At 43.2% G+C, this 20,179-nt stretch overlaps 1 long non-coding RNA gene across 1 annotated transcript in view; it reads right to left on the bottom strand.

Moving 5' to 3' along the window:
* Positions 1-13,298: 13,298 nt before the first annotated feature.
* LOC146866900 (uncharacterized) overlaps positions 13,299-20,179 on the bottom strand; it is a 40,714-nt gene continuing 33,833 nt past the window's right edge. Inside the window, exons 2-3 of the long non-coding RNA XR_014965989.1 lie at positions 16,833-16,926; positions 13,299-14,780 (exon numbers count right to left, since the gene is read on the bottom strand). This is a non-coding gene — a long non-coding RNA (uncharacterized LOC146866900). The remainder of the gene's footprint in view (positions 14,781-16,832; positions 16,927-20,179) is intronic.

Raw genomic sequence — 20,179 nt, 5'->3', positions numbered from 1 at the left:
GGAAGCATTGCTTCGTTTTATCTATTCACGCCTGCAAACCACGACGGACCTGCTATGCTTTCTTCACCTGCTAGTTTCAAGTCAGTTAGAAGTTGTGTAAACCTAAAAGTCAATTAGGAATCTCGGCAGGACTGACACAGCCGTTCACACTTATGAGATCGATACGACGAGTGCCGTGATAATAGCAGCGCTCGTCTTCACTTTCAGTGCACTACATACGTGTACTAATTGCCTAACTTAAAGAATGTCACTTTTTTTTATTTGGCCATATCTGCCAATGTCCTCATGCGTTTAATGAGGGCATTGCCATGCGGAAATTACCGCTTTGGATGTTTTTCTTGACGAGAATCTACGGTTTCAAAGACCATTTTTTTGCAGCATGTCTGACACCCGTTTCTCTCTTGTCCTGAATGCTGAGGTCTCCAAACGTGGAACTCGTCTTTTACTTATATAATGACGCTGTGGGCTGTAATGACATTAAAAGCATTTGGTTCTTAGTGTTCAGCTGGGGTCCAGCGTGTCTTTTCTGTTGAACCAGTGGGAACTGTGCAGATGTTTTTCACTTTTTCAAGTTTTGACAACAGCTACTCAAATACTTTGGAGAAAGTCACTTTTGATTTTACTTTCATGTTCAAACAGATTCTGGTGGCATGGACCAACACCCGACCCACTTGAAACCACTTGTAACTGGTCAGCTGGTATTTCCAGCAGGTCGTTCACCGGCTAACAGTTTAAATCACATAGATTTCCTACTGTGTTCTGCAGGTGCCCTGCAATCTCTGAGTTAAAATCTCCTAGCCCGGTATGTGCCGCAGCAAGACATTTTCTTTCCAAGCACTCGCTGCCTGTCCACAGCCCCTGCTCACCCCTTGGGAGCAGGCCTGGCCAGGAATATAATATAGAAAATAATAGTGCACAATCCACAGCGTTCTTCTTTAATGATAAATACCTGAATCCAGAGAGTACAGTTTTATTAATATATATTTGCTCCTACAGCCGACACGGGTTTCGCAGAAGAGCGCTTCCTCAAGGCTTGAGACAAGTAACATGTGTATATCTCCCTTCCTACCACAAAGGTTTTATCATGCGAGTTTTAGGTCATCCCTTTAAAGGCTTCGCAGTTCAGCCCCGCGGCACGTGGACACCATAATCTTATCAAAAGGTACGACTGTGGTTTACAGGTTCAATGTTCTTAGTGGATGCCCCGGTAATGGGGCCAGCACTCCAGTGGACGGCAGCGCAGCCCTTCGTGTGTGGGTACTTTATCGATAACAGCTTGCTGATGCCATTATTGGGGTGTCCATCGAGATCATCGTACCTATAAACACTAGTCTTACCTTTCCATAGACATTAGGGCTTCCACAGGCTGCCGCCATAGGGTCATATGTAGTAACCATCCGTAGTGCGTTAATCGTGAGCTCCCTGTACGAATTTCTTTCAGTATTTGCAAATCACTCATGCGAGCCGCATGAACAAGCATTGGCATAGCCAATAGGTCTCACCTTTGGGACCTTATAAGTATTTAGTTATGCAACAGGTCCCAAAGGCGAGACCTATTGGCTATGCCAAAGCTTGTTCTTTTTTAGGTCCATGAAATGAGTATCAATAACTTGGATAACATCTGGTATTTAAATGCTTGGGATTTAAGGCCTGCAAACAACACGGGTTATTGAATGAGGGGAGGGAACGGCACACAAACAGACTTAAATAAAGGATCCCAAATAACACAAAACTGTACAGCATCTCAGATCATCAGAATACTTCTCATTGCCTATGGGTGGCTTATCTTTATACAATTATATATCGTGATGGAGAACCTTGACGAGGGAGCTCTTTATATTACCATGTATGTAAAGCAACATTTAAATACAAAAATAAAATGGTATTTCTGATATGTAAGAGAACAGTGATAGTGTGGCAAAATGTTTTGCAATGTTATTTTGTAAATAGAGAATTCATTATTAAAAAAGGATTTGCTTGAACACTGAAATGGTTAAGTGGTACTATTTAGTCCTATATGAAGCAATGTATTAAGTTTCATAATTGTTTTACATTGCCACTGCTATATGGCAGTGATTTACAAAAATTGCCACTTGCTCTGAGCAGGAGTTGTTTTTAGGCGGTATTTTCTCCCTTCCTTGAGCATATCAAGCATGTTACTGTGGCAAATGGATTTTCCGCATATGATTTAACACACAGTAAATGTGTCCTTCACACACGAAGTTTCCTAATACAATTTTACCGATCAGTATTTCAATGGCATGGAGTGAACTTAACGCATAAAAATAATAAGGTAGTTTAATTCCGCATAATTGGTGCCTAAGAGGGCTAGTGCTTCTGAAAGGCCAGGAGGATTGCTGCAGTCAGACACATTTCAGTCTCTGTCTAACATGTGACTGACTTCTTCCATTGCTACCTGTTTTTGTGTAGTTCCATGTCAAGAGCAGTCTGATGTGTGACTAACTGTCCTACCTATATTCAATTCTCCTAAAAATCTCAACCAACAACATTCTGTAACTGGAAGCCTGCCTTGAGCGAATCAGAATTGGTTGTCAATTGCAAACCTAAAGCTAGGCCCAACAGAGATTCGGTTCCTCTTGTTCGCCAACCACTCTGAACAACCACAGATTCAAAGTGGATCTCCAGCTAGAACACGAAAAGTTTCACCCCCTGTTCACCGACAATTCAAAATAACATAATAATTACATATGACCAGGACAATCAAGACAGCATGGTACAAGCTTCGCCACGCTGAAGAGAGTAAAACCATTTCTCCAAGAAGTCAATTTCAGAACAGTAGTGCACGCTGTGGACATGTAACACCTGGATGGAATTAACACTCGTGAACAGCCTTCCAGGCATTCACTTGCCATTCTTCAAACCATGGCACATCTCACTAAGGGCGTGAAGAATTTCAGCCTCTTCATCCACTGCTCAAAGAACTACACGGTGTTACACCACAAGCTCCATCATCTTCAAGACCAGCAGCTCCACCTACAAGGCCTTTAACAAATGTAATTATCCAAACTATATGGCACGTTTGTGCCAAATAGTTTTATATTTTTTGACGTGAGGAGCACTACACAAGGAGCCAGGATGTCATCAAATTGCAGATAAATGGATGCAAGAAGGTGAAAACCAGAAGCCAGACTTTTTCCTTCCACAGATATCCGATCTGGAAAAACATGCCCATCAACCTCGAAATTGCTCAAACCCCCTCATAATTCAGAAAAAAGCTGAAGGCAAATCTCATCAAGAAGCATCACCTCTCCACGCGGTACAACTTACCTGCTACCTGCATCATTGGAAATGGTTGATTATTACTTTTGAGCTTTCACCCGATGTCCAGCACTCAGTTGCTTCCCAGTAGGGTTCACAAATACAGCTACATAAACATAAGAACTAGTAGAGGCACATTTGGGAGATCCCAAAGAGGAGCAGACAGCTTCATCACCTTTGTACAGAGTCAGTAAACCTCTCAGCAGTCTTTCCACTGAGTCTAGGCCCTAGTTTCTCTGAAGCCCTGACCCAAATCAACACCTTAATGAAGGGACTGCCTCACAGTCTCAAGGAATTATCACTCTCTCGCTACACCAAGCCCACAAGACATTCCAGTTGTGGCTGTAAATCTTCACAGTTTGGGTGCACTTTTTGCCAAACAATCCTAAGGGCTACAACCATAACTTCTAAACTCATTACAGGCAGGGAATTGGGTGGAATCCACTCTCATACGATCATCAGTTGTCAGAGAAGAAGGGATCATGCCATGGGTGCCAGAAAGGAACCACTAAAATTATTGTTGCCATCTTCCAATCAAGGCTGTGCTGTCACATTATCCAACCCCAGCTTTCTTATACGACTGTTGGTAGCGGCACCAGGTATCCCTCAATGGACCAATCCAGAAAACCAAAGACAAGACAGTTCTGGATACTGGGCCTGACTTCGTGTTTACCTAAGATTTGGAGGGTAAAGGAAATGAATATCATTGCATAAATATTGCCTAAAAAGAATTCCATGTCCAAAATATCATTTACACAAGTATCACCCTCTTGGAGTTACTAATAGTAAATCTACATCCAGGGGAGCAGTAGTTTTGTAAATGATATTTAGGTATCTATAGTTATGTTAAATAATATTTTTATTAACAATATTTGGACATACACCCTGTTGGAAGTCCTGGAGAGCAATGGTCAGCCCTTCTGCAAGGAATTGAAGGTGAATAGCTGCTCAGCAATTGATGGTAATTCCTTTTAGTTTGAGGAGTGGGCCAGGTTCCGTGGAAGCAACCTGCTCTCAGTTAAGGTGTGCCAGTTGCCCCACATTTCTGACCACTGGGATCTTTTGTGACAACCATCAGGCACTCTTGTAGTCAGGTTTTGAGGCAGGAGCAGCAACTGCATCTCATTGTGAATACACTCTCTGACACTGGGATCTCTGCCTTCTAATCTCTGAAGTGGGATTTCCGTGTTGGAACAGATGATGTGCCAGGTGACCAAAGTGCAGGAGAGACGAGGGGGGAAGAAGGATAACAGAGGGCTATAAAAAGACAGAGCATACACATTTGTATAAACAGCTCTTTGCATGCAACAGAGTACTCGCAGGAAACCCCTATAGTTCTCGTTACAATGTAACCCTGCACCTGTAGCCTCTCACTAACAGGATCTGCCATCTTTTGCTTTAACCTGGAGAAACAGTCTCTGGGAATTCTCAGATTGAGAAGAAATACAACACACACCTGAAAAGGTGAAAAGAACTGAAAAGTGCCCGAGTGAAAGTCCAATTCTCTTTTGGCCTGAGGGACAATTTCGGTAGGTTCATTTCAAGATCATAAATCCAAAAATCCAATTGGTCGCACACTGCTTTACCTACCAGCGTGTTGCCCCAAAGAATTGTGGTCCCTGAAGTCAGCGTCGGCGGGTACGCCTATGCCCGAGTCATGAGTGCAAGTAAGTGTAGCGTTAGCCATCCCTGGACACGTGTTTCGAGGTAGTTGCCTCTCGTCAGCAGGGAGTAGGTGAGTGTGTAGGGTTGCTGTGTAGGCTGCTAAAATAAGTGTTCTCAGGTAAAGTACCTCTCGTAGCGCGCAGGTGCGTACCCATGAGCTCGTCAGCTCCACCGGCTCAAGGAGCCTGAATATTAACAAAAATCCAATTGGTCGCACACTGCTCTACCTACCAGCGTGTTGCCCCAAAGAATTGTGGTCCCTGAAGTCAGCGTCGGCGGGTACGCCTATGCCCGAGTCATGAGTGCAAGTAAGTGTAGCGTTAGCCATCCCTGGACACGTGTTTCGAGGTAGTTGCCTCTCGTCAGCAGGGAGTAGGTGAGTGTGTAGGGTCGCTGTGTAGGCTGCTAAAATAAGTGTTCTCAGATAAAGTACCTCTCGTAATGCGCAGGTGCGTAACCATGAGCTCGTCAGCTCCACCGGCTCAAGGAGCCTGAATATTAACAAAAAGTCAATTGGTCGCACACTGCTCTACCTACCAGCGTGTTGCCCCAAAGAATTGTGGTCCCTGAAGTCAGCGTCGGCGGGTACGCCTATGCCCGAGTCATGAGTGCAAGCAAGTGTAGCGTTAGCCATCCCTGGACACGTATTTCGAGGTAGTTGCCTCTCGTCAGCAGGGAGTAGGTGAGTGTGTAGGGTTGCTGTGTAGGCTGCTAAAATAAGTGTTCTCAGATAAAGTACCTCTCGTAGTGCGCAGGTGCGTAACCATAGCTCGTCAGCTCCACCGGCTCAAGGAGCCTGAATATTAACAAAAATCCAATTGGTCACACACTGCTCTACCTACCAGCGTGTTGCCCCAAGGAATTGTGGTCCCTGAAGTCAGCGTCGGCGGGTACGCCTATGCCCGAGTCATGAGTGCAAGTAAGTGTAGCGTTAGCCATCCCTGGACACGTGTTTCGAGGTAGTTGCCTCTCGTCAGCAGGGAGTAGGTGAGTGTGTAGGGTTGCTGTGTATGCTGCTAAAATAAGTGTTCTCAGGTAAAGTACCTCTCGTAGCGCGCAGGTGCGTAACCATGAGCTCGTCCGCTCCACCGGCTCAAGGAGCCTGAATATTAACAAAAATCCAATTGGTCGCACACTGCTCTACCTACCAGCGTGTTGCCCCAAAGAATTGTGGTCCCTGAAGTCAGCGTCAGCGGGTTCGCCTATGCCCGAGTCATGAGTGCAAGTAAGTGTAGCGTTAGCCATCCCTGGACACGTGTTTCGAGGTAGTTGCCTCTCGTCAGCAGGGAGTAGGTGAGTGTGTAGGGTTGCTGTGTAGGCTGCTAAAATAAGTGTTCTCAGATAAAGTACCTCTCGTAATGCGCAGGTGCGTAACCATGAGCTCGTCAGCTCCACCGGCTGAAGGAGCCTGAATATTAACAAAAATCCAATTGGTCGCACACTGCTCTACCTACCAGCGTGTTGCCCCAAAGAATTGTGGTCCCTGAAGTCAGCGTCGGCGGGTACGCCTATGCCCGAGTCATGAGTGCAAGCAAGTGTAGCGTTAGCCATCCCTGGACACGTATTTCGAGGTAGTTGCCTCTCGTCAGCAGGGAGTAGGTGAGTGTGTAGGGTTGCTGTGTAGGCTGCTAAAATAAGTGTTCTCAGATAAAGTACCTCTCGTAGTGCGCAGGTGCGTAACCATAGCTCGTCAGCTCCACCGGCTCAAGGAGCCTGAATATTAACAAAAATCCAATTGGTTGCACACTGCTCTACCTACCAGCGTGTTGCCCCAAAGAATTGTGGTCCCTGAAGTCAGCGTCGGCGGGTACGCCTATGCCCGAGTCATGAGTGCAAGTAAGTGTAGCGTTAGCCATCCCTGGACACGTGTTTCGAGGTAGTTGCCTCTCGTCAGCAGGGAGTAGGTGAGTGTGTAGGGTTGCTGTGTAGGCTGCTAAAATAAGTGTTCTCAGGTAAAGTACCTCTCGTAGCGCGCAGGTGCGTAACCATGAGCTCGTCAGCTCCACCGGCTCAAGGAGCCTGAATATTTCAAGATCATGTGTCTGTTGGACCGGTGATACAGTCTCCTACAGTTTTGATCAATCTCTTACTATGAAAGAGCAGGTACATTCAATTACAGTCTCCTGTCTTCAAATGATGCAACTCTCAAAGAAAGTGTTCCCACTTCTTCCTCTCACAGCGACAAACACTCTGGTATAGGCACTTGTTATGAGCCTGTAATGAATATGGCAACACTTTGTTGGCCTCAACTAATGAGAGGTTGCTATCAGAACTACAGGTCATTCAGAATACGGCGGCCCGCCTCATTTGTAACATTCCATCTGGGACTCCTTCGGCTCCCCTTCTTTGCTCCTTGCACTGGATACCTGTCCGGAAGAGAGCTATTTTTAAAACCTGCTGCCTCACTCATAAGGCTCTGACAGGAAAAGGTCCCAGCTATCTAACTTTGAACTTTGAATCTTTCACCCCTCCAGACTTTTTAGATCCAGTGATAAATCCTTGTTACCTGTTCTGCCTGGCAAAAAGTCACGTTTTGGGGGCAGGTCATTTTGTTGCCTAGCCCTTCACTATTGGAACAAATTACCCCTGCACATTTGAACATGTTCAGACTATTCTTTTTTCAGGAAAAGACTGAAAACAATGCTGTTTTAATGAGCTGTTTCCCCTTGCCTATAACCTACTGTTGCACCGGGATACCCCTGCCAGGGTGATTCTTGCACATTAAAATTGCTATAACAAATAACAGTGTCCATGGCAAAAAAATGATGAATTTCTGAGTAAATCATAGAGGATGGATGCGAGAAAACTCCTCCATTGTGCGGGATTTGACCACTGGAAGAAAAACGTTATGAATGTAAGACCTTTTGGGCTGCCTGAAGGATCTAAACTGCTGGTGCATATCCTGTACACAAAACCTTGGGATCCTGTGATGGAACTGTCTCTCTGGTATTTGCATGTATGCATCCTATAGGTTTACAGCTCCTACAAATTCACTGGAAATATCAGTGATAGGGTTCTCTAGATGTATTCCATCTTGAAGTGTACTGTATGGACCAAGTTGTTAACATATTTTAATCTTCTACGTCTATGCTTAGTCTAATCAAAAGTCCCCTGAAGACTTTTGCAGAAGGTTGATCCTGAAGTATAATCCTTCTCTCCTCTTTTCCTTTGTAACTCAAGTGATGATAACCTTTTTGAGCAATCTCCCCAACCCCTTGCAAAAGTACAAAGTATTTGTTGGACTACAGAAACCACTGAGAGAGTATCACACTGGAACCGGCAGGTGATCTGACAAAATCAAATGGATAACATGCCTAGAAGATATCAAGGACCCACGGATCCAGAATTAGATTTTCCCATGTAAAATAGAAGAGGTAAGACCCGACCCCACTGCAATCTCTAGTAGTGGGTGGCTTACATAGTCGGGACTTCTTCTTTCTTTCTTCTCGGAAAGCGAATGAGTGTGAGTCCCTCACTACATATTATAGCTCCCAGCCCCAAACCCCAGGTTGAGGGCCACTTATGTGATGTGTTTAAGAAGTATTCAACCCTCCTGTACACTGGATTAAGTCACTGCTTCTTCCTCTAAAAGAATATTTAAGTGCGACAGGCTTTTTCCCTTGAAGTCTGAGAGAAGGCAGAGAGCCATCATTTACTCCCACAAATTTAGGCTTGGAATTATTTCAGCTTCCAAAAAGTGGAATGAATTACAAAATGTTTGGCAAAGAATTTGATGTCCTCCATTCCCAATAAGTTATATGAAGCTCTGCAGACCTGTTTGGGTTATCAATTGTGACATTGAGCCTTCCCTAGATAGCACATAGATCCACCAAGGTCCAGGGAGATGGGATACATTTGATAGAAACTTGATCATGGTCTGGTGCTGTCCAGGCTTAATGTGTATTCATTCCTCCGAGGGATTGACTCTGGTATTACAAATCCTCTGTATCAATCAAGTTAATCTCAGAATCAAACGTTCTCAATTGTTCTAGAAAGGATTTGGTGCTGAAGCTCTTGCTTCAGATGGTTGAGGGGTGTATTTTTGTTCTTTCGTAGGAGAAAATTGTTTATTGCAGTTCTTCAAGACCTCTAACTGTTTTGACTCTTTGGACAGATTCAGCTTGTAGCCCAAACTCCTTTCCTTATCTAGCTTCAGTAACAATTTAATTTTGACATGTATTTAAGATTATATATAGCACCTTATTATACCATGGCCAGCACGATCACTTATAGGTTAAGGACTCTTGGGTAACCAGTTGTTAGTTCACATTGCTAATGAATCAGCAAAGCAAATACCTGTTTGAGACCTAGAGCAATGAAAATCTGGGTTTTATCACCCTGGTTGTCTAGTCCCCAGCCTCCTGTGTGGGTTGGTTCTCCTCGTCATAAGTAGGGAATGAATCGAGGAAGAGTGTGTGTAGTAATGCAAAAAATGAAACTGTGGCCTTCTCAAACTACATCCAGCATTGACTAATCTTACTTTCCCTGTGCAGAGCTCTTATGTCAAGCTACAGTTTTGTGCATTCTAATTGGCTGACTATACTCAGTTTAAACACATATTCGGTCATCTCTGTTTCTTTTGTTCTACTGATATGGGTTTCTGACTAAAAAAATATTGTAAGCATTGTCCTATGGCCAGGTGTTACTTTAATGTCAGTTTGTTAGTGTCTTCATCTTTTTGTTTTAACAAACTCACAGCACATGCAAAAACCTATTTTTTCAAGGGAAAGACAGCAACACCCATCAAGGTGGTAAAAATGTAGTCTCTTCTTTTTGGAACTGTCACTTATACACTGGTGGACATTCAGCTGACACTTCTCATGTAAAATGTGGGTAAATGTCTCTCATTATGTATAAGCCATTTACCGCTCAAAATATTTCAAAAAATCAAAACAAAATATGTCTCTGTCTCAATTGTTTGGACGCTAATCTGGAATCCTGTAAGAGTATGTGAAGGACATCTTCAATTTTTGTTTGTAAATCTTTTTATTATGAAACAAATCGACATTACATACCATTTTACGACATGACCAAGATACCAAACATCCCCCAATTTTCCAACCTGGGTTATAGTGAGTCAATCCCCAATATACAAAACATGACAATTAAGGGGTTTCAAGAGTCTTGTCGTCATTCAAGTTGCTGGCGGTATACAGATATTTCCTCTATACAAGTTCCAGGGCCCCCATACTTTGCTCCACTTCCTGGAACACCCTCTGGCCACATATACTGATTATTCCCGGAACATGCACCAGTCCAGATCTTCCTTACATTTGTCTAGCGTTGGCGGTTGGTGGGCCCCCCAATTTTGTACTATGTTTCTTTTAGCCACCATTACTGCCAGGGTCACCCATTGCTTAGTATAAAAGGTAAGGTCTGTCGGCTCCCAAATATTGAGGAGGCACCTGCGGGCTTCGAGTTGCAAGTTGACTGTGAGTACCTCTCGGAGCCTGTGATGTAAGACTCGCCAGTACGATTGTATGTGCACACATTCCCATATTATGTAGATAAACATACCCACCTCCCCACAACCACGTCTGCACTCTCCACTGTCCGTTCTGCCCATCCGGACCAAGCCTGGCCCAGTGATGTAAATTCTGTGCAGAACCTTTAGCTGCACTAAACGTAGCCTTGCTTGGACCGCTACTTCCCTCGGGGAGGAGACCGCTGCTTGCCAGTCTTCGTCATCCAGTTCCAAGCCATCTTTAACCCATTTTTCCTTAAGGGACTGGAGTGGGTCTTCCATATTGTTTATTAGCTTTTTATAAATCAAAGAGATAGACCTCTCGGGAAGATGGTCGTCTAATATCCTATCCTCGAGGGGGGATGCGTCAGGAGGAGAGGGTCTACGAGCAAGGTGAGTCTGAAGTGCGTGTCGGACCTGCAGATATCTATAATACTCAGTGCCAGCCATGTTATACTGCTGTTGAAGAGAGGCAAACGGCAGGATTGCGCCCTTGACCCAGAGGTCCTTGATCTGGGAGATACCAATAAGATCTCACTTATCGAATCCTTTGGTTTGCCAAAGGCTCCCCAGCTTTTCGGAATTCCAGAGGGGAGTTGCCAGAGTGAGCCTACGGTCCCATCCCAGGTGTTTGGTCACTTCATGCCAAACGTGAACTGAGTGCGCGGTTGCACCCGTGAGGGGGTATTTACGGTGTTTAGAATAGAGTGCTCTACTAAAGTCCCCACCTGGGAGAAGCCATCTATTCATGGCATATCCTGGGTTGCCCGGACGACCCTACATCCCCTGATTTATCGCGGTCAGATGGGCTGCCCAATAATATTTCCTAATGTCCGGGAGACTGATGCCGCCATCATACCAGTTGAGACTGAGTTTAGCTAGGGTAATCCGAGGTTTGCCATCCCACAAGAGAGTTCTAAGCAGAGTTTCTATGTCTTCAAAATATGACTTGGGAACTGGGTCCATTGAGTTCTGGAGGGCGTAGGGAAAGCGGGGAAGTGCCATCATTTTAAAAAGGATGGCCCTACCCAATAAAGAGAGAGGCAAGGACTTCCAGTGGTTGATATCACCCTTCAACCCCTGAATGGGTGGTAGGAACCTTCAAATTATTTTGGAGTCTGTTTCGAAAGCAATCTTACATTCGATTTAGTTAATATGGTGCACACTATTTCACTAACTGCCACACTATCTTGGTACGTTAAAACCAACATTTTGCCTTTGGTTAACTTAATATTTTTTTTAATCTTTTAAACACCTTGAGGTTTATCACTACTTCAGAAGTGAACCTGGTCTTATATAACAATCTTAATGTGTGTTTGTTAAAAAAAAAAATAGTATGCCAATCTATCAAGACATATTTGTTATATTTGTTTTACATTTTAGAAGGTATGTTCAAACAGCAAGAGACAGGCTACCTGTGTGACACTATGCATTGCTTTTGCTTAGTGCGCTGCATTTTATGACACAATTAGTGTTACAGGACAGTATTGCAAAATAGCTACAGAGCCATGTGTCAATGCATTTATCAGATTATGGATTTACAGGTAAATACTATATGTAACTCTAGAAACGTTCACTTACAGGCCGATGCAAATAGTTCCCATCTAGCAGCACATGCATGTTTGAAGTGCACATTTTACTACATTGTGCCTGTGCTCAACAAATGTGATTATTCATAAACATAACTCACTACACTGAAATGATCAATGAGTGTTTCTTCTGCATTTACATTTGCTGAAGTGGTAACAGGTACAGGAATTTATTTTTTAATTGCTTGTGTTACATTCTGTAAGAAGACCTCGGACAGCGCACCTCACTTCTGGAGGAAGTCAACAGCCAGTACCCAAGGTCAAAGAACAAATGGACAGTCCCACTGAGAACATCCAGCCCTGTGTCCCTATTCCACCTGCAAGTGTGGCTACCCCTGTCCTGGCACCATCTTCTAATGTTTCATCTGCATCTGTTGGTCAGCCAGGGCAGGCTTCATCTGTAGCTACAAACAGAAGGCTACATGGCCAGGGACAGACAGTTTGTGCTGGTTCTCCAGCGGAGAGGGTGTCTGATGGAGTTGGCCCATCATCTCAAAGTGTGGGTCAACATCAGTTAGGTGTGGTAAGTGCCCACAAATATCCGTTGTAGGCCCAAAACGAGATCAGTCAGCCCAACTTGACATGAGTTGTACACAGAATGACTTGCTGGAGCGGCATCTGAGTATCCAGACTTTGCAAACAGGGGTGGTGCGGAATGGCTTCAAGAGTCTTGTTGCAGCGTTGTCTTTTCCAGAGGACTCAGTCCCGTAGCTGTGAGTGCTGTTCCACCTATTTCTACAGCATCCTCTTCTACAGGAAGGGAGATGCTGTTGCCTGTGGAGACATCTTTCACCATTTCCTCAGGACCAACTCAGGCTGTCAGGTCTTATGTTTTCTCATTCATTCTGGTCCAACAACCTACAAAGCTCAATTTTATTTGTGGTGCTTTACATTTTTTCAAAGACAATGTTTAAACTGTCTATTCAAGTTACCAGCCTTTCTGGACCATTGCAGTTTTTAGTGTTTTGTCTGATACCTGTAGCCTATACATTTATTCAGTTACCTTTTGATTTCTAATTTACAAGATAAAAGTTACTAAGACATCCAACTCCATGCATACAGGGCCTGGAAGTCAGATGTGACTTTTGCTATAACCTCACTTTATGGCACTCACCGCAGTGAGACAACACACCTTTCTCTATGCCAAGCATTAATGCTTGGCATTGCTCTTCAATAATGAAATTACACAATGTACAAATATCAACATAACACATATAAATTCACATTTTAATATTATATTTAAGGCAGTCATCAATGTGTCATCATTATTTAGATAATTACATGCATAGTTGTAGCTGAGGTTATAATACAAACTATCAAAGCCTGCTGTGTGTTACCTGTGAAGGGTGCGCAATAAGGTGACCTCAGGAGTCATTCCACTTTCATCCAGTTCTATTCAACTGGCTTTAGTAATGTTATGCATTAACATAAGTGATGATTCTAAATGATGGTTTATTGATCACATTATTGTAGTTAAAGTGGTACAGCATGACAACTTTATTTTATTTCAAAAGGTTTATTCTTTGCATCCTGAATGAATATTCACAATTTAAAAAAAATAAGTTTTACCCTTGAAACATGTGTTTACAACACTATATAGAGGATATAACATTTTTATAAGTTTCTCACCGGGATGGTATACCCACCATAAAGCCAATTATGATCTCATCAAAAGAAATTCCTTCTTCATCTGCACCCATTAAATACCATTAATACATCCCATGTGTTAGGTAAAGAAAAAACTAAAATAGATCATGCTAACAAGATGAAAATATTCCACATTGCCTTTTCCATACTTTCTATCATACAAAGATGTTGTCAATGAGTTTGCGTTGGATTGCATTGCCATTATCATCACTGTCATTCTGTCTATACATGTCTACAACATTACCCTGGGTTTCCCCGTGATAGTCATCATATTATATGAATACATACAAAATAATATCATAATTTGACAGACTTTATCTAGAGAGTAGAGGAGGGCTCCATCTGACTTTTAAAGTCATCGGAACTGCCTCTTTAGGAGCCCAAACATCTACTCCACTGATCCCCTAGTTCTGGCATGTGCCTCATTGAAGCGGACTTTCCCTGAACTTATTGGGTTAACAGGAGGTGTTAATACCCTTGTATGAATAAGATATTCAGAATCATGTGTAAAAAAGTGTCCTCAGCTGTGCCCAGTCTGCCATTTTCTGTGGTTGGTGCTGTTACATAGCACTTTTAAGTCATGGGTGGATCCAGGAAATCTTCTTCACAAATTTGAGATGTATCAATCCAAGAAGCCAACAACATGAGCGTTGATGGAGTGGAAGTTCTTGCTCTCGCTCTTGAGCTGGAATCATTGCTATGTGGGTTCCATCAATGGTATCAACCACATGTGGGATGCCTCCCAAAGCATAGAGGCCTGCCTTGATGTTGTTTGATGGTGCATTATCTTTTGGTAACTGTATGTAGTCATTCATACGTTGCAGCACAACCCTCAAAACTTGGCTGAGCGCTGCTGAAAAAGTTGACTGTGACACTCCATTTCAGCCACTCACAGTATACTAAAATAAGCCAGTTGCACAGAACTGTGGGACAGGTATCCTGCTGACAATCGGAGTGATGATTGTTGGATTTCTGCGTCCTAAATTCAATTCTCCTTCTAATTATTGGCTTAATTCTTTAATCGTTCTCAATTTAATCTATATTTGTTCATGATGTGTCATTCTTGCATGGTCTTCAGGTCAGGACAAGTGTTGTACACTCTTTCTTGCCTTGCTCGACACTTTCCTTGCTGTGCTCTATGGACATATTGTAAGAATGTAATATTATTGGTATATTTAATAATATTATGAGAACCCTAGTTGTATAAACGTGACATTTATAAACACACATTCCTCAAATATTTTGCTTAGTGTAAAAAAGAATTTGAAAATTTGATGTGGCTGATCAACCTTATCAATTCATAATGTAACAATTCTGGAAAAGGTCCAGTTAGGTTTAATTAATTCAAACATCAGCTCAATCCTTGGTAAATGTATAAAGGAGCAGGTAGGCTTTACTTAGGTCATGCATGTGTAAAACATTTAACAGTAGAAAAAGAGTCAATAAGTAGGAAACCGTTTATAAGAAAAATCATTAAGAAAATTCAATAAACAAAAAGTCACCACATCTATCTAAATTGTTTAAATGTGACCAGAGATCTGGTTTTATGAAGATTGAGATACCCATATAAAACGTAACTCGAGAAATTTCAAGAAATATAACTAATTAGAAAAAAAGTTAGTTGAAATCCCTCAGATAAGGTGGACCATCACTTAAAAGGCACTGTCATCTACGCTACTTACCCGCTCTTTTTATTCTGTAAAAAGGAGATCATCTATCTTTACTCTCCCAGAGCCTGCAGCTGGGCCATTAATCTAGGTAACTGTATTGTTTCTTGGAAAATGGACCCTGTCAGATTACCCCAATATGGCTGTAGTTTACATTGGTACAGCAGGTGCAGTGGGACTGGGCAAACACAACAAGATGATGGACAGAGTGCAGAAACCTTTTAACCACTCACCCCCAGTCAAGAGATCTGGGTTTAATCTATTATTCTTTGGCTCCCTATGCCATCCCAGTTTGAACCCAGCCATATGCAAATCAGTCTTCACCCTGCTCCTCATGGGAACATCCAACCCAAATTGCCAGGTCCTCTCTGGACCGAAATCAAGCCTCTTGGGGTATCACTCGTCATCAGTCAGGCTAGCTTGAATCCAGTGGCACAGTGAGCAAGGGCCCCACGTCTGGGCATATCCATGGCCACTTACAGCGAACATAGCAAACACAACAAGATGATGGACAGAGTGCTGAACATTTCAACCACTCACCCCCCAGTCAAAAGATCTGGGTTTAATCCATCGTTTTTGGCTCACTGTGCCACCCCAGTTTGAACCCAGCCATATGCAAATCAGTATTGACCCTCCTCCTCATGGGAACAGTCCAGCCCAAAAAGCCAGGCCAGGTTTACCTGGATTGGAAAATAAGCAAAACACACAAGATGATAGACAGAATGTTGCACATTGGCAAAACATTCACCCCCAGTCACAGATCTGGGTTTAATCCATCGTTATTTTGCTCACCACGGCACCCCAGTTCAGACATGGCCATATGCAAATCAGTCTTGACCCTGTGCCTCATGGGAACATCCAACCCAAATTGCCAGGTCCTCTCTGGACCGAAATCAAGCCTCTTGGGGTATCAGTCCAGCCCGAACTGCAAAGGGAGGACCTGACTTGGCAGTTTGGGCTGGACTGTTCCCATGAGGCACAGGGTCAAGACTGATTTGCATATGGCTGGGTTGAAACTGGAACGGCATGGTGAGCAAAAAAACGATGGATTTAGGCCCAGATCTTTGAACTGGGGTGAATGTACGACATTGTTCTGCATTCTGTCCATCAACTGTTGTTTTTGCTGGAAAATAAGCATCCTGGGACCGGTTTTGAGGTATCATCCCTCATCAGTCAAGTTAGCTTGAATCCAGTGGCGCAGAGGCCTAAGGAGTCTATTGAACCCAAATCATAGATGTATTCTATAATCCAAACAGCAGCCTGGACGCAATGTCCTCCATTGTACCAAGGTCAATAATGCCCTGGCTAAGTTACTTTCCCTCATGTGGAGCAAAACAAGAGAATGTGAAATGTAGCAATGCCTTGGCACCATAGAGATAGCACTTTGATGCCTCATCATGGGTAGTACTTGCTATATAAATGCAATTACAATACAATACAATACAAAAGGGTCAAGAAGCTAGTCAAAATGCGGCCTAAAGTACATAGAAGAGAATCAGGGGATGAGTGATTACCTCTTACCTGTGGGTGGGCAAGACTGCCAAAGCTGTTGTGCTTCCCTCCTTCAAGCTCAGACACTGATTCCATTGGGATCCAAAACCAGAGCCAATAACTCCTGCATAAAGTAGCAGGAAGGAACCAAATAAAAGTCAAAGTTGCATAAAAAAATACACACTTTATCTATAATCGCAGAGTAAACACAAATGAGGTAAATATCAGCAACATATACACTGCGGAATTAGCTGATGCATTCGCCATAACAGAATATACACATACATGGAGTAAGCACAGAACTGCCTTGCAACATGTCTTACTGAGATTATAGCACCACATGCCTAAAGGTCCGCCGCTGGGGCCATACATGTATATATAATATGTACCTGAATGCCTACAGATCCTACAGCATGGTGTTACAAGGAAACACTATAAATAAATGCACAACTTAAGATTCAACTCCCTCCTTGATTGGGAAGCTATCTTACTGGACCACATTTTATCAAATCGCTCTGTAACACACACAATCAGCCCTTATCTCTTTATAAACTTGTACAACAGGAATAAGAGCGACGTTCTAGAAATAGTGCCATATGAAAGACACGTTTAAGTTTATTTGAATAAACGTGTACCTTATTAGGGGCCTGGCCCTGATGTATGCACAATAGGTGGGCCTGTTTACTATGCAAGTGTCAAAGGCCTGCCACATATGCACTGCATACACTAGATCCATGCAGACTGTGCTCACAGTAGAGGCTGTGCACTTCAGATATATCTGAGGGGAAAAAGCCTTTACAACGCAAGCGTGACAACGCATTCCATTACTACGCATGTCGTTACAACGCGAAAGGCTTGTTGCAGGGGGTAGAAGGCATTGGAGTTAACTCCAACACCTTCCCTACTGTTGCACACACTGGAGTGGGAATAGTAGATTATACTATTTCAACTTCTAGCGCACCCCCGACAACAAGTCGGGGTAAAGGTATGCGTTGTAACGGCATGCAATGTAACGTCATAGATTCATATCTGAGGAATGCATTCAGTTTATATATGAAAGGATGTCTGCACAATGTGCGTACATCAGATGCCTGCCTGCCTGCTCACTGAGCACGTGGGAAAGTGTACCCTGTGCTGTTTGATAGAGTTGCTACTCCGGATCGATCCTGTGATGGCAATGCTACTGTGCACAGAGAGCGCGAGGGGTGGCTCCCCTGGTCTCTGACCCAACGTTTAACAGGGAGGGTGCATGCCACCTTTCTGGAAACCCCAAGAGCAACATGTTGAGCGAGAAAGAGGGAATATGGTATTTTACACTGATGCGTTTTGATGTGTGTTATTATAAGAAGGCGATAGATACAAAACTTGATTTTGAATAATTGATATTGCATAGGTCGAGCTACAAGCAGCAGAATATTTCCATGGGATTAGGCGCCTCTCTAGCATGAGATGCTGCACAGTGAACAGGACTGTGGGGTTTTGATGACACCAGATTAACGAAACCGTCCTTATTTGACGAAGAGGACTTTGAGTACAATTGCGTATTTTTCACATTTTTGCATTAACCAATTGCAGATATTTACAATTTAAATAACCGTGAATAAGTTAGTCTCCCCGAATCACACAGCCTTTTTGGTGAAGTGGCACTTTACAGATGCCTCGCATGCAACCTCGTGGATTTGTTTTTAAATGACAATTTGATTTGACAAATGTGGCGTGAAATTAAATATTGTCCAAATAAGAAAATCTTTAAGCGAGTATAATGCCATAATCTAAGAATGTAATAGAAAACGGATCATTGGCACTAAAATCCAAACACTTATGAACGTTTATGTTGTCAGAAATGTTAGTCATGTACCTCAAAATATGAATTCTTGGCTAACATTCTGCACGAATATTTAAAATATGAGGTTCCGGAAATAGAATACTATGGTGCAAAATGAGCACAGGAGGGATTCCAGAAAACTGAATGGGATGAAGGCTGATAGGCACAGGGAAATAAAGCAGTTTCCTCGAAATCAAATGATTTGTCAGGTATCAAAAATCAATTCCCTTGTCCAACATCATCAATTTAATATTACTTTAGAACATAATAAAAAGCAGAAAAAGTGCAAAGTAATTTTGCTTTATTTTTGTACCACTGTGCGGGCTATGATGCAGTTTTTTGTTGGTAAACGTTCTATTCAACACTTAGGCCCCTATATACAAACACATTTTCCCATAGACACAGAATGGGTAAAAACCTTTGATACATCTGGCCCTTAGGTCTTTATTACAAGTGGCAGTATCCCACCCAGAGTGGTAGCTCGGAATTCTGTCACTCACCTCAATAAGTGGCCCCATGTCTCTGGATCTGTACTCACAGGTCAACAAACACCAAACTCATTTTTTCTAGTCCTAGTTTCACCTGGTGCGGATGCAAACCAGTGAAACCGCTGCTGGGCCATTGGCAGGTGCTGAGGGCTGGAGTCCAAACCAGCACCCGCCCTACTCAAGCAGTGTAACAGGGAAGCAGACCACACTCCCCCAAGCAGGCCCAGAACCCCTCACACATCTCCTTCTGCATGGGCCAGTGTTGTCTTAAGGATTTTTGGGGCCCCGGGCAAGACATATTTTGGGGCCCCCTGTTTGTAATTTTACTGGCCATTTTCTGCTAATTGATACCAATCAAGCGTTCAGAAACTGTGTTCACGCACAAGTTGAAATATGTTTGTCAATGGCCACAAAATTCCATAGGAAGTCAAAGGACCAAAGCCAGAGAGACTCAGAGGTAGGCAAAGAGGAAAGAGGTTGACATATTGAAATAGACAGAGTCGAACTAAAAAGAGGGGAAGGTTACTTTCCCAGGGGGTTCCTTGGAAGGTGGCACCTCTGGGCAATTGCCCACTATGCCCATGCCTTAAAACATCTCTGGCCCGGGCCTGACTTACCTTTCTCCCGGCCCAGAACATAGGGAAGCAAGCAATGCTCCCCTTGGACTGTCCTTACACTGCCCAGAGCCACGACCTACCTCGCCATCCGCCCCCCCCCCCACCGGTGTTTTCTGCCTGCTTTTAGAAGACAGAAATTATCAACAGATTTGTATCCCAGAATCAGGAAGAGCACATGGAAAAGGGCCTGGTATTCTGGGGTCCATGCAGGTAGATTAAGAATTAAGACCCCCCACAAACCTGATATGACTGGACCAAAGACAGGCAAACTCATAATAAGGGCCATAAACTTATTTTTAAGCAATAGCTGCATTATGTATTTTGTAAACGATATCTCAGCGTCCACTTTTTGCCATGCTTCCCCACATGCTGCATGTAAAACAGACGAGCACAGGTGTTCTTTCAATGACAAAGCTTGTTAATTAAGAATCATCAAGTTCACGGTTG

This window comes from Triturus cristatus, chromosome 1_2, assembly GCF_964204655.1.
Source record: "Triturus cristatus chromosome 1_2, aTriCri1.1, whole genome shotgun sequence".
Taxonomy (NCBI): domain Eukaryota; kingdom Metazoa; phylum Chordata; class Amphibia; order Caudata; family Salamandridae; genus Triturus; species Triturus cristatus.
The sequence above is the reverse complement of the archived record's forward strand: the minus strand, read 5'-3'. Positions and strand labels throughout refer to the sequence as shown.